The following is a 12507-nucleotide window of genomic DNA, read 5'->3' as shown; positions in this document are numbered from 1 at the left end:
TCGGTGCAAATCATTGCATGCATGCACATTAATATATATGGATATGTATATAATATCTCAATTACAAATTAAAAAAATACAAAATGATGCAAAATATGTTTTTTAATATAATTATAAAAATGTATACATATTAAAAATCATGTCTAAATTATTCAAAAATGAAAATATTTTAGATATTTTGAAAGCAAACGATGATATGCTCAAGTATTGATTGATGGGTGTTTGAGAGATATACATCTATATAGAAATTTTAAATTTTCTTCTATAATTTAAATATTTTTATTAAAAAATAATTTTTATTTTTTAAAAAAATTATAATTTTACCTACTAAAATTTGTAATGCAACATTAAAATTAGGGTAAAGTATAGTAATGATCACTGAACTTTTCTAAAGCTTTCATTTAGGTCCCCCAACTTTTAAAACTTACAATACAGTCCCCCAACATTTAGTCCATTTGCAATATGGTCCCCCAACAGTTACGTCAGGGACCATATTGTAAACGGACTAAATGTGGAGGGACCATATTGCAAACGGACTAAATGTTGAGGGATTATATTGCAAGTTTTAAATGATTTATAAATAAAAATAAATTTATAAATGGGTTAGGATCTACTTACACAATGTAAAACTCTTTAGTTTTATACATATTTATGATCGTTTGATGAGTGAAAATCTATGTAAAACTAAAAGAATTTTACATTGTATAACAAGATCCTATCCCTTTATAGATTCATATTCAAATGATAAAAAAACTATAGATATTTGACTCGTAAAAAACTCAGATGGTGTTAAATTCTGGTTTTTAGACTAGCAAATTCTTGTTGGCATGCTCATAAAACACAAACTCGGATATTATATGGAACATACATATAATTTAGGGCAAAGTATAGTAATGGTCACTGGACTTTTCTAAAGTTTTCATTTAGGTCCCCAACATTTAAAACTTGCAATACAGTCCCCAACATTTAGTCCAATTGTAATATGGTCCCCCAACAGTTACGTCAGGGACCATATTGCATACGGACTAAATGTTGAGGGACCATATTGCAAACGGACTAAATATTGGGGGATTATATTACAAGTTTTAAAAGTCGGGGGACCTAAATGAAAGATTTAGAAAAGTTCAGTGATCATTACTATACTTTACCCTTAAAATTAATATATTATAGGGTAAAATGTACAAATTGTCTTCCAATTATAGAATATTACTTTATTAAGTCTCGTGATTATTATAAGTTACAAAAGGTCCTCTGACTATAGAGAATTGCTTTCTGAATCATCGACTATTAAAAGTTACCAATGTCACCAACTATTCATTCTCATCCATTTTTCGTCAAAAAAAATTAACAGTAGTTTGAGCTGGACGTTAATATGTTGATTGATGTACGATAGTCGATTGAGATCATGAGATCATATTTTATCATTTCTTAGTTAACATGTTATCGTTCAGTTTAAACAACCATTAATTTTTTTAATAGAAAATGATGAGTTTGGAACATAATAAATAGTTGAATGAAAATTTTGTAACTCTTAATAGTCGAATGACTCAACAAAGTAACTTCCTATAGTTAGATGATCATTAATTTTATAACTTTTAATAATCAATGACTCAATAGAACAATATTCTACAATCAAGAGACAATTTGTGCACTTTACCATAAATTTTAATATAAAAATTTGTGCTCTTGGATGTTAAGATAGTGACAAACTTTGTTAGGTTTGGTTTGGTCGAAGGAGAATGAGGAGGAAGCTGCAACATCCCACACAATCTGTCTGGTATTACGTTCTGCAAATTGTTCTAGTTGTTGGGAATGGTTAAACCAAATTTATTAAGTTTAATCAATTAAATCAATGTGTTTTTAAAAAATTCGACCCAAACACAAATTTTTAAAATAAATAAATAATCTAAAATCATCAAAATTAATCATAATGGTTAAAATAATCGTTGTTGTTTCTAGAGATCATAGGTTCAAGCACCAGCGACTGCAAAGGTGATTAAGCGTTCATTGTTAAATAGTAAAGAGTACTTAAAACATATACTACTTTGTAATTACCTTTAACTTAATAAAAAAATACATACATACAAATATATTTATATAAACTATATATGATATTATTAATTAAAATTATCTAATTTAATCCAATAATTTAATTAAATAATTATATTTTTATTTTAAATGTAATTATATCAAAATAAATATAACAAAGATAAAAACTTAAAAGTTAACTTAAAATTTTAAATTTAATCATAATTCAGTAAAAAGGAGTTATATTCAAATTTGAATGATTGTGATTTTTTTATTTATAAATCACAAACCAAATTTGAACATAATTAAATAACAATCACAGAACCCAAAATTAAATTAAATAAAACTAATCTGAAATTAAATCGAGTAATTCGATTTTTAATTATTTTCGCAGCCGTAATCCTAACCAACAATTCACGGGCCAATTTTGAGCATATTCAGAATCTGGGTCATATGCCCGAGGCCGAACCCAAAAATGCCTAGCCCACATCAATATGATGATTAGCCCTTTCTCGAAAATCATCGTTGTGTTAGAAACTTTGGACAGTCCCATCTAGGAACCAAGTCAATATTAAAATATGTGGGGATTATTATTTAACTTAAAATAAACGACCTCTTAAAAAGTAATTAAATCGTAAATAAGAGATTAAGAGTTTGATTTTATTAATTTTAAAATTTAAATGTCTTAAAAAGTAAAATAATTTAGATATTTGGAGTCAAGGCTTAATTTCATTAATTTTAAAACTAATAGTATCCCAAAACAATTGTACCAAAAAGTTTTAGGAGGACAAGGACTTAATTATAAAAGTTTCAAAATTTTCAATGACCTAAAATATAATTAGATCATAAAAGTTGTTTTTTTGGGGGATTGCCCCTCCCAATTATAACGTAGATATGTCCTTGCTCACACCCCTAATCCTAATTAGGGTTGTAAATGAGACGAGACAGATAGCGAGTTACTTGAAATTGACGCGATGAAAGCTTGGTTATCGCTCGAATCGAACGAACTCGAGCTCGAGCTCGACTCGAATTCTTAACGAGCTGAAGCGAACTACTTGATACTCTATTCAAAAAACTTGCGAGCTTCTCAGAAAAGATAATCTATTACATTTTTAGATTTTTTTAAATTAAACATATACTACTTTATAATAACCTAAAATCATCAAAATTAACCTTAATGGTTAAAAGAATCATTGTTGTTTCTAGAGATTATAAGTTCGAGCACGAGCGACTGCAATGGTGATTAAGCGTTCATTGTCAAATGATAATGAGTACTTAGAACATATATTACTTTGTAATCATCTTTAACTTAACTAGGACTGTAAATGAACTGAACGTTCAACGAACCGTTCATGAACCGTGCGGCGGAAAGTTCGTTTATTTATTAAATGAACGAACATTAACAAGATTTTGCGTTCGTTTAATTAAATGAACGAACACGAACAAAGGGCTCGTTCGTTCATTTACGTTCGTGAACGTTCGATTATATGTTTGTTTATGTTCATTCATTTATGTTCATTTATATTCGTTTATGTTCGTTCATTTATGTTTATATAACTTATTTATGATTTATGTATGTTTTTGTCGTATTCGAACAAATTAACTCTAAAGTTTCATGTTATATTAATGAATTTTAAGTTGTTATTATTATTGTTTACTTTTTTTACATTCATTTGTTGTGTTCGAATAAATTTGTTTTTTGTGTTTTTGTTATTCGTTTATGTTTGTTTATTGTGTTTGTTTATGTTCATTTATTATGTTCGTTCATTTGTGTTCGTTTATCATTTAAATGAACGAACATGAACGAATATGAACAAGCTATATTCCTTAATGAAAGAACATGACAAAAAAATTTTTGTTCGTTTATGTTCGTGTTCGTTTATTTATTAAATGAACGAACATAAACATACCTCCGTTCGTGTGCGTTTGGTTCGTTTACAGGCCTAAACTTAACAAAAAAAATACATACATATTAATATGTTTATATAAACTATATATGATATTATAAATTAAAATTAACTAATTTAATCCAATAATTTAATTAAATAATTATATTTTGATTTTAAATGTAATTATATCAAAATAAATATATCTAAGATAAAAACTTAAAAGTTAACTTTAAATTTTTAAATTTAATCATAATTAAGTAAAAAAGGAGTTATATTAAAATTTGAATGATTGTGATTTTTTAATTTATAAACCACAAAGCAATTTTGAAAATAATTAAATAATAATCACAGAACCCAAAATTAAATTAAATAAAACTAATCTGAAACTAAATCGAGTAATACGATCTCAAAATTTTTAATTCTTTTCGCAGCCCTAATCCTAACCAACAATTAATGGGCCAATTTAGAGCACTTTCAGAATCTGGGTCATATGATCAAGAGGCCGAACCAAAAAAGCCTAGCCCACATCGATAAATCATCGTTGTTAGAAACTTTGGACAGTCCCATCCAGGAACGAAGTCAATATTAAAATATGTGGGGATTATTTATTTAACTTTAAAATAAATGGCCTCTTAAAAATAATTAAATAGTATAAATTATAGATTAAGTGTTTAATTTTATTAATTTTAAAATTTAAATGTCTTAAAAGGTAATAAAATTTAGATATATTTGGGCTTAATTTCATTAATTTTAAAACTAATAGTATCCCAAAACAATTGTACCAAAAAGTTTTAGGAGGACAAGGACTTAATTATAAAAGTTTCAAAAATTTCAATGACCTAAATATAATTAGACCATATGTTTTGTTTCCTTTGATTTACCGTGACATGGTTGGGGGGGGTAAGGGGGTCTTTTTCTTTGGTTGACGTGACATGGTTGGAGGGGTAAGGGGGTCTTTTTCTTTGGTTGACCGTGACATGGTTGGGGGGTAAGGGTGTCTTTTTCTTTGATTGACCGTGGCATGGTTGGGGGGGTTTAAGGGGGTCTTTGGGAGGGGGAGAGGGGCATATATTCACACACTCCCTTTTTCTGAAGACAAAAAGTTTATCATCGTCTGGGAAGAGCTCTTCAACCTCTGGGAGAGAAGTACAATTTGAGACCAAGTAGGAAATGAATCATTTTAACAGAGAGCTCCGAGGAAGCTGAGAGATCATGGGAGATTACCAGGGATCAACAGGTATTTCTTATACTACAACTTCATTCATTCCCATCTTCAAATCCTTTTTAACTTCTCAAAACTCGATCAAATCCTCATTGTGCTGGAAACTCGAACAACCATGTGAATCGAAAAACACCAAGTTTTGTTACTTCAACAAGCATGAACCTCGGTGGACGAACCTGAGGTCCGAACTCGAAACTGTTTGTCTGCCACCGGTTGCTGACGATATCAGCTGTTTCTTTTGTTCTTATGTTATCCGCCTCCGACGGTAACATTTCTCAAGATACTCTCTCTCGTCCAGTACCAACTGCAAGTTACTTCAACAACTAAATTCTGATACAGCCTCCATAGTTTATCGCCGGGGTTGCCCAGCAAAGGCCCAAGATGTGAATCGAGTAACACCAAGTTCGGTTACTACAACAACTACAGTCTCACACAGCCTCGATAGTTTATCGCCGAGGCTGCCCAACTTACACATGTCCGGAAGCAGCAAATGCCCAAGATGTGAATCGAGTAACACCAAGTTTTGTTACTGCAACAACTGCAGTCTCTCACAGCCTCTATGCTTTATCACACAGCCTCGATACTTTTGCAAGCATGTAGAAGGTACAGAACCAGAGGGGTGTCTTGAGAAATGTTCCCGTCGAAGATGGATATCGTAGGAACAAAAGAAGCAAAGGAAGCAGTGCCAGGAAAACATCATCGAGTTCTTCGAGTACTATTTCTTCTAAAAGTACGGGAAACACCGATATTTAGGCCTCCGACCTCACATTCGTCCACCGAGATTCATGGCTCATTTGCATCATCGTACATAATTTGGCGGCAGTGATCATATTGGTTTGAATTACGGAACACTGTTAGATGATTACTTTCAATTGCCCTCATTGCAAATCCTTTAAAATATAACATGGTTTTTCCTTTTATTTTGTTCAAAGTTGCATTTATATGCAGATTTTGATGCAGGTAGTTGGCAAGAAAAGGCACCGAGTCCTCGCATACCGATTTCATCAAGTCAAGAGAATGCCATGCGCTTACATTCCTTGGACTACTTCGATGGTGAGGCTCAACCTGTTAGGAATCTTCTTTTATATTTTTCACTCGAAACTTACACTTTAAACTGCCTGGTGATATTTATGTTTTTGAACTTCTCTGTTCTTAGGCCTTACCGGCTTTGACGAGGTGGTGTATTCATCAGGTACATATCAATTACTTGTTACACCATTCAATTTCATAAGAATATACATAACATTTTCAGCTCTGTTTGAAGAATAATGAATGTATAAAGACCAAGTTCAAAGTGTTGGAGTTACATATATTTTGTTTCCGTTCTGTAGCAGAATGGATCCATTGTGGTCGGGACTGGACCATCGCATTTAGTCAAGATGCAGAATCTGCGAGTCTTCCCCAACATGATGTGCCGCAACCTATGCAAGGTTATGCCGATGGTTCCATTATGCAGCCAAACGATCTTCCACATTTAGGTATATCATTGAACATCCCTTCCTAAATGAAAGAATGCCTCATAAACATGTCTACCATTATGGATAAGAACCTGGATTTCTTATGCATAATTTATGTTTTGGAACTGCTTTCTGTTTTTAGGCACTGACGGCTTTAACCAGATGTTCATGTTGGGTTCACAAACCCAAGGGAACTCTGATGGTTCCATGCAGCCGAATGATCTTCCGAGCCACCCACATTTTGGTAATATGATTAACCACTCTTTAGGTTGCACTAATCTTTCTCTAATCAATGAATATGGTTTTCCTTTTTGAAAGAAAAGCCGCAAACTTTCTTCAAATTTGTTTTCTCCCCCACATCTCATTTCATTAAGTAAATGGCCCTGTTTTATTCCCTAGCTTGCTCTGACAACAATGTCAATCTACTCCCACTCCTAGGCTTCCCCACCGTGCTGAGCAGCACACCTTACTATTCAAACATCAAATATTTAACTTCAAGTGATGGCAGTGATTATGCTTTGAAGTTTTTGTTTTAATTTTTCAGGGTCTTCCACCTTGAACCAGCTGCTGGATATACCAACAAGTTCACAAACTCCACGGAATATTGGTTATCCCCCGCAGCCAAGTGACCTTGTTAGCCCCCACCAAAATTTAGGTATGTCGTTAAATAGTCCTCCCTGTGAAATCAATGTTGCTCACTCTCTTTGCTATCTTTCCTTACAAAAACTCAATACGTATACCCTATCTCTGGGGTCTAACTAACAACGTGAATATCAACAAGCATTTGGTTCTGATGCAGCACAAAATCGTCAACCGTTGCAAAGATCTCTAAGCAAAGATAAAAAATACAGGCTGCGTCTCAAAGAAAAACAGCAAAAGAAGGATGAACAACTTGCTGACTTTAGATTGAAGCTTGCGATGAAGGATGAACAGCTTGTTCGCCTTAAATCTGAGCTTGCATTCAAGGATCAACAGCTTGCTCACCTTATACATGGTGAACTTGCTCGCCTTAGATCAGAGAATGAGATGCTGAGAAATAACAAAGATGAAATGGTTGCTCGCCTAATATCAGAGATTGAGATGCTCAGAAAAGAAATCACATCATGTATCAAGCATAACAACCTCCTCACTCATTGAACAAATGCTCCAATCTTTATTTCATCTAATCTCCACTACTTATGCAATCCGGATTCATTACTGCATTATCAGTCTCGTCTCGTGGCTTGTTTAGAGTATTTTATTGAACTTACAACTTGTACTGTTATTATTACTAGTACTGTAGACACACAATTTCGTCCGACCTTGTTATATGATATTATATTATATTATGTATGTAACTATTTATATATAATATATTTATATTGCATATTATGCGATTTATGTCATATGGTATATACACATTATATTACATATTTATAATATATACCTACATTGTATAGTGTGCATACATTATACCGTTATATGTATTATATTTATTTTTATATTATATAGTATTAAACATATATTTATATTATATATTTATATTATATATTTATTATATGTTTTATTTGGTATCAGGTCCAACAACAATTACAAACAATGTCAGGCCTAAACCCAAAGACCAACACTCAAACCCAGTAGCCCACCAATAGTAGCAAACTCGAATCCAAGTACAACCAGAGCCTGACTCGAATTGGCCTAATCTTCAACCCTAATCAGTTAGGGTTTCAAAACCCTAACCTTAAGGCTTCCCCCTTAGCGCTGTGCGGCCAATATGCAAGGGTAGACCGTCGGGCAGGTGGAGGACTCTCTCATGTCAGCAACAACAAGTCCACCACTCTGAGATAACCGACACAATGAAGTCAAGCCAAAACAAAAAAACACGTTAGCATTTTTAGTCCAAATAGGAGTCTAAATGAACCGAAAATAATGGATTCCTAAACCTATAAATCCATGCAAAGTTAAATGAAAAACACAAGTGAAAACCAAGGAAAATTAGATCCAAGCAAAACCAGTATTTGTAAAGCTCGAAAAGTAATAAAAAGAAAAGGTATTTTTTTACCTTATTCGGGTCTTGATGTGTTGTTAGCCTCGGTTTTTCTGGGGGGTTTTGCTTCATTTTTTTTTCTTCTCTTTTCTTTTGGTTCGAAGAACCCTTATGAAAGAGGGAAGCCGATGAAAAGGGAGGAAGGCATTTGAAAGTTCTCTTTCAGATCTAGCTCTCCCCAAGACTATTTTGTAAAAACAAAGGTTATTTTTGAAGAGAGGAAATCGAAAGCTTTCGAAAAATTAATTTTTTTTTGGGTTTCACAGCTGATGAACGACGATCGGCCGGAGACTGGGTTTGGGGTTGAGTGTTCTTCGTTTCACGAAGAACACGAAGAACACGGGAGAAAAAATAGAAAGGGTTTTGATCCAGTTTTTGAAGGGAATAAAAAATGAAGTATGTTTCTGATTTTTTGGGTTTTATACCCAGATCCGATGACCGAATTGGATCCCCTTGGGGATTCGCGTGCTTTCACGTGGATTGGGGCTAATTACAGCTCTGGTCCCTACATTATTTTTAAATCTTTTTTGAGCTTTTAATTTAATTTTAGTTTCTTTTTTTCTTTTAAATCTACCATTCATTTTATTTCGTTTTTAATTTGGTCATTTTATTTAAGTCATGTTACATTATGTTTTAAATTTAATTTAATTTTTCTTTTCTTTCAAATTCGCCATTCATTTTATTTCTTTTTTAATATGGTCATTTTTTTCTTTATTCTTTTACTTATTTTATTTTGTATTATTTCTTTCACTTTCATAGTAATTTCCCTTATTTTTTTTAATTTTATTTTTGTTCATTTCTCGGTATGTATGTGTGTTTTTTTCCCTTTGTTTCATTTAAAGTATTAGAATTTAATTTTTACTAGCTTTCCTTCTGATTCATTCCATATTTATTTTATTTTTTTTTATTTTTTTTGCAATTTAGCATCTTTTTGACTTTTTAAGGGTTTCTTCTAAATCAATCGGAGGTAAGTAATTTAGATCGAACTTTTATTTCTGTTTAACTTTCAATTTTCTAATTAAGACAACTGGAAATTAAATTAGTACAGAAATAGCAGTTCAAGGGTGCTAATCCTTCCTTGACTATAACGACTCTCAATTCTGACATATTTCTAGTAAAACGCACATCTGGTAAGATGGTGTCCGATCAACCTAAATATTTTTTTAAATGATCGGTGGCAGCTCTAACGTTTTTATTTATGTCGAAGCTCAATTTCGGGTCCACCCGAAAGACGGTTGCGACAACCAATACTTTGTTTACAAATTTTATTACCACATTCGCATAATACTATGATATTGACATAAAAGTAATACTATGATTATTGTCTGTTGGGTAAAATGGTCATTGATGTTTTAAAACTAAGATTTAGTTATTAAAATTATCAATTTATAACAAATTAGTTATTCTCCATTATCAGTTGTGGCTGACACCGTTAATGGAGTGCTTCCATGAATCTGTGACGAAGAAAAGGCCCATTTTGGCTTGAATCTTGCTGGACGAGCACCAAAAGTTTCGGGGACAGCTCGTGGATCATTTGAAGAACTGAATTTAAAGCTCCCCTGCTTTCTTTAACGACACAATGAAGTTGAAGAATGCTGTTAACGACAAGAAGTCAAGAACTACGTTATCTTGTACTTTGATGGCTTCGGGTTTTAGGTTCTCTAAGTTGCTCTCAACTATGGAAAAATCAAAATTGATTCCCACGGTTTGCCTATGCTTTAATTTCTTTTCCGATGGGTGTCGAACCGCTCGACATAGAAGTCGACTGCGGTTATTAAGACGCGTGTGCACCGCTTCCGCCGTCGCCTTTTCTACTGCCTCGGTAGCAAGGTATCTTTGACTGTAAGTCAATATATGATCTCTGAAGCGAAGTTTCGATAAACAACCGAAACTACCATTGTTGCCGCTCCGACTCATCCCTCCACCGTCGTCGGTGTTTCCGGCATTAGAAACACTTCCGGAGCTTCCAATCGATTCGGGCATACTGATATTCCGTTTCAGATTGTTATTATCTCTGATTAGAGGTGTAAACGAGCCGAGTCGAGCTCGAGTATTACTGAGCTCGACTCGAACTCGAAAACTATAAATCTAAGCTCGACTCGACTCGAACTCGAAAACTATAAATCTAAGCTCGACTCGACTCGACTCGAAAACTCGCGAGCCTAAAATTTTCAAACTCGACTCGAACTCGAAAGATAATATTGAAACTCGACTCGAACTCGAAAAGGCTCGAACTCAAAAAAAATCAAGAGCTCGACTGAAGCTCGAAACTCAAACTTGATTAAAACTCGATTTTGAGCTCGATTCAAGCTCAATTAAAGCTCGAATTTGAGCTCGACGGGTTTTACTTTCTTTTGTTGAAACCTGTCCACTTTTATACACTCACTTTACCTCTTATTCCCAACAACCAACGATGTGGGATATCAAACCTACTCAAGTTCAACGCTAAGTCTGGCAATCTCAACAATTTACCTTATTTGATCTAACATTGGTCTATAAAAACAGAAAAAGATCCTATTAGCTTCTGCAATAGCCTTCAATGGATTCCATCATTATACCAATATTCATCTTCTTTTCCTTCTCTTCAACTTTCTCTCTCAACGTTTCTTCAACAAATTCTCTGAACCCAAATCTCACTTCCATACGAAGCTTCTGCAAATCAACTCCATCCCAGGTTCTTGTTTCGATTCACTGAAGCTTTCCATTTCAGTAAACATCAGTCCCAATATGCTTTTCTACCTCCTTCAAACCCTCAACACTGCATTATCCGAGGCTGCGAAGCTAACAAGTTTATTCTCCAATAACGAAAATGGAAACGTGATCGTCGAGAAACAAAGAGGAGCATTGCAAGATTGCATGGAACTCCATGAATCAACACTATCTTTGTTGAAAAAAACAGTGTCGAGAATCGAAGATGAACACAAGAAAACCTAGTTTGTGTTGCTCTAGTGTCTGAAACATTATTCGAGGGATATGACCTCCAAATACATGGAACACCCAAGTAAAATATATACCCGTATTCAACATTTATACTCCAGCCCGAGTAACATAGATTACAGTGACAAAGGAACACAAACAAGCCATTCAAACCTCTAATAGTTTCCATTCATCTTAGAAGATAAATATCAAACTGAGCAGTGTAAAAAATTACAACAGAAAGAAGTGAAACTAGAAAGGAAATGAACTCAACTTGCTTATGTTCCCTGCAGGAAGTCCATAATCAATTATTAATTGATTTTTTTGGGTGGTGGGGGCTCGTTTACACCCATATTCTTGAGTGAATTGGGGACAACATTTCACGGGTTGCATTGCAGTGCACATGAAGTTGAACAATACAAGTGTAATTCATCTTCTTCCATAGAATGATAATGAAATGTACCGACGTCTTCTACCTCAGTCTAGTGGTGATATTATATTTAACTATAAATAAGAGCGATTCTAGAACTCATTTAAAGTGAACTTTTAATTGCCTCCTCACTTCAATTCCATTTCTAGTTCAATTTATTTTATTCTTTAAAGTGAGTCTTTAAAAAGAAATGAGATATTGATCCATTGACCAACAATATTCATTGCATTTTTAGGCCCAAAACTGCTTAAGATTTAACTTGGGATGTCCCTGATGTTTCCCCTACTTGTCTATTATTATTTTTAATTTTTAATTTCTTTGAAAATACGAAATATACTTACACAAATATAATTATGTGTTTATTTTTAGGTACTACGATATTGGGATGTAGATACTAATACGATGTAAGAATGTGTTAATTGCTACACTATTTAGTAATGCGATCAATGAGCAAACTCAACATCAAGGCGCCATGTTTAATAAATTATAGTTTGGTATGTTATATTTTAATTTTTGTATTTCAATCACATTTGTTTAAA

This window comes from Hibiscus syriacus, unplaced genomic scaffold, assembly GCF_006381635.1.
Source record: "Hibiscus syriacus cultivar Baekdansim isolate YM2019G1 unplaced genomic scaffold, ASM638163v2 tig00004742_pilon, whole genome shotgun sequence".
NCBI classification, from domain to species: domain Eukaryota; kingdom Viridiplantae; phylum Streptophyta; class Magnoliopsida; order Malvales; family Malvaceae; genus Hibiscus; species Hibiscus syriacus.
Note: the sequence above shows the minus strand (reverse complement) of the source record.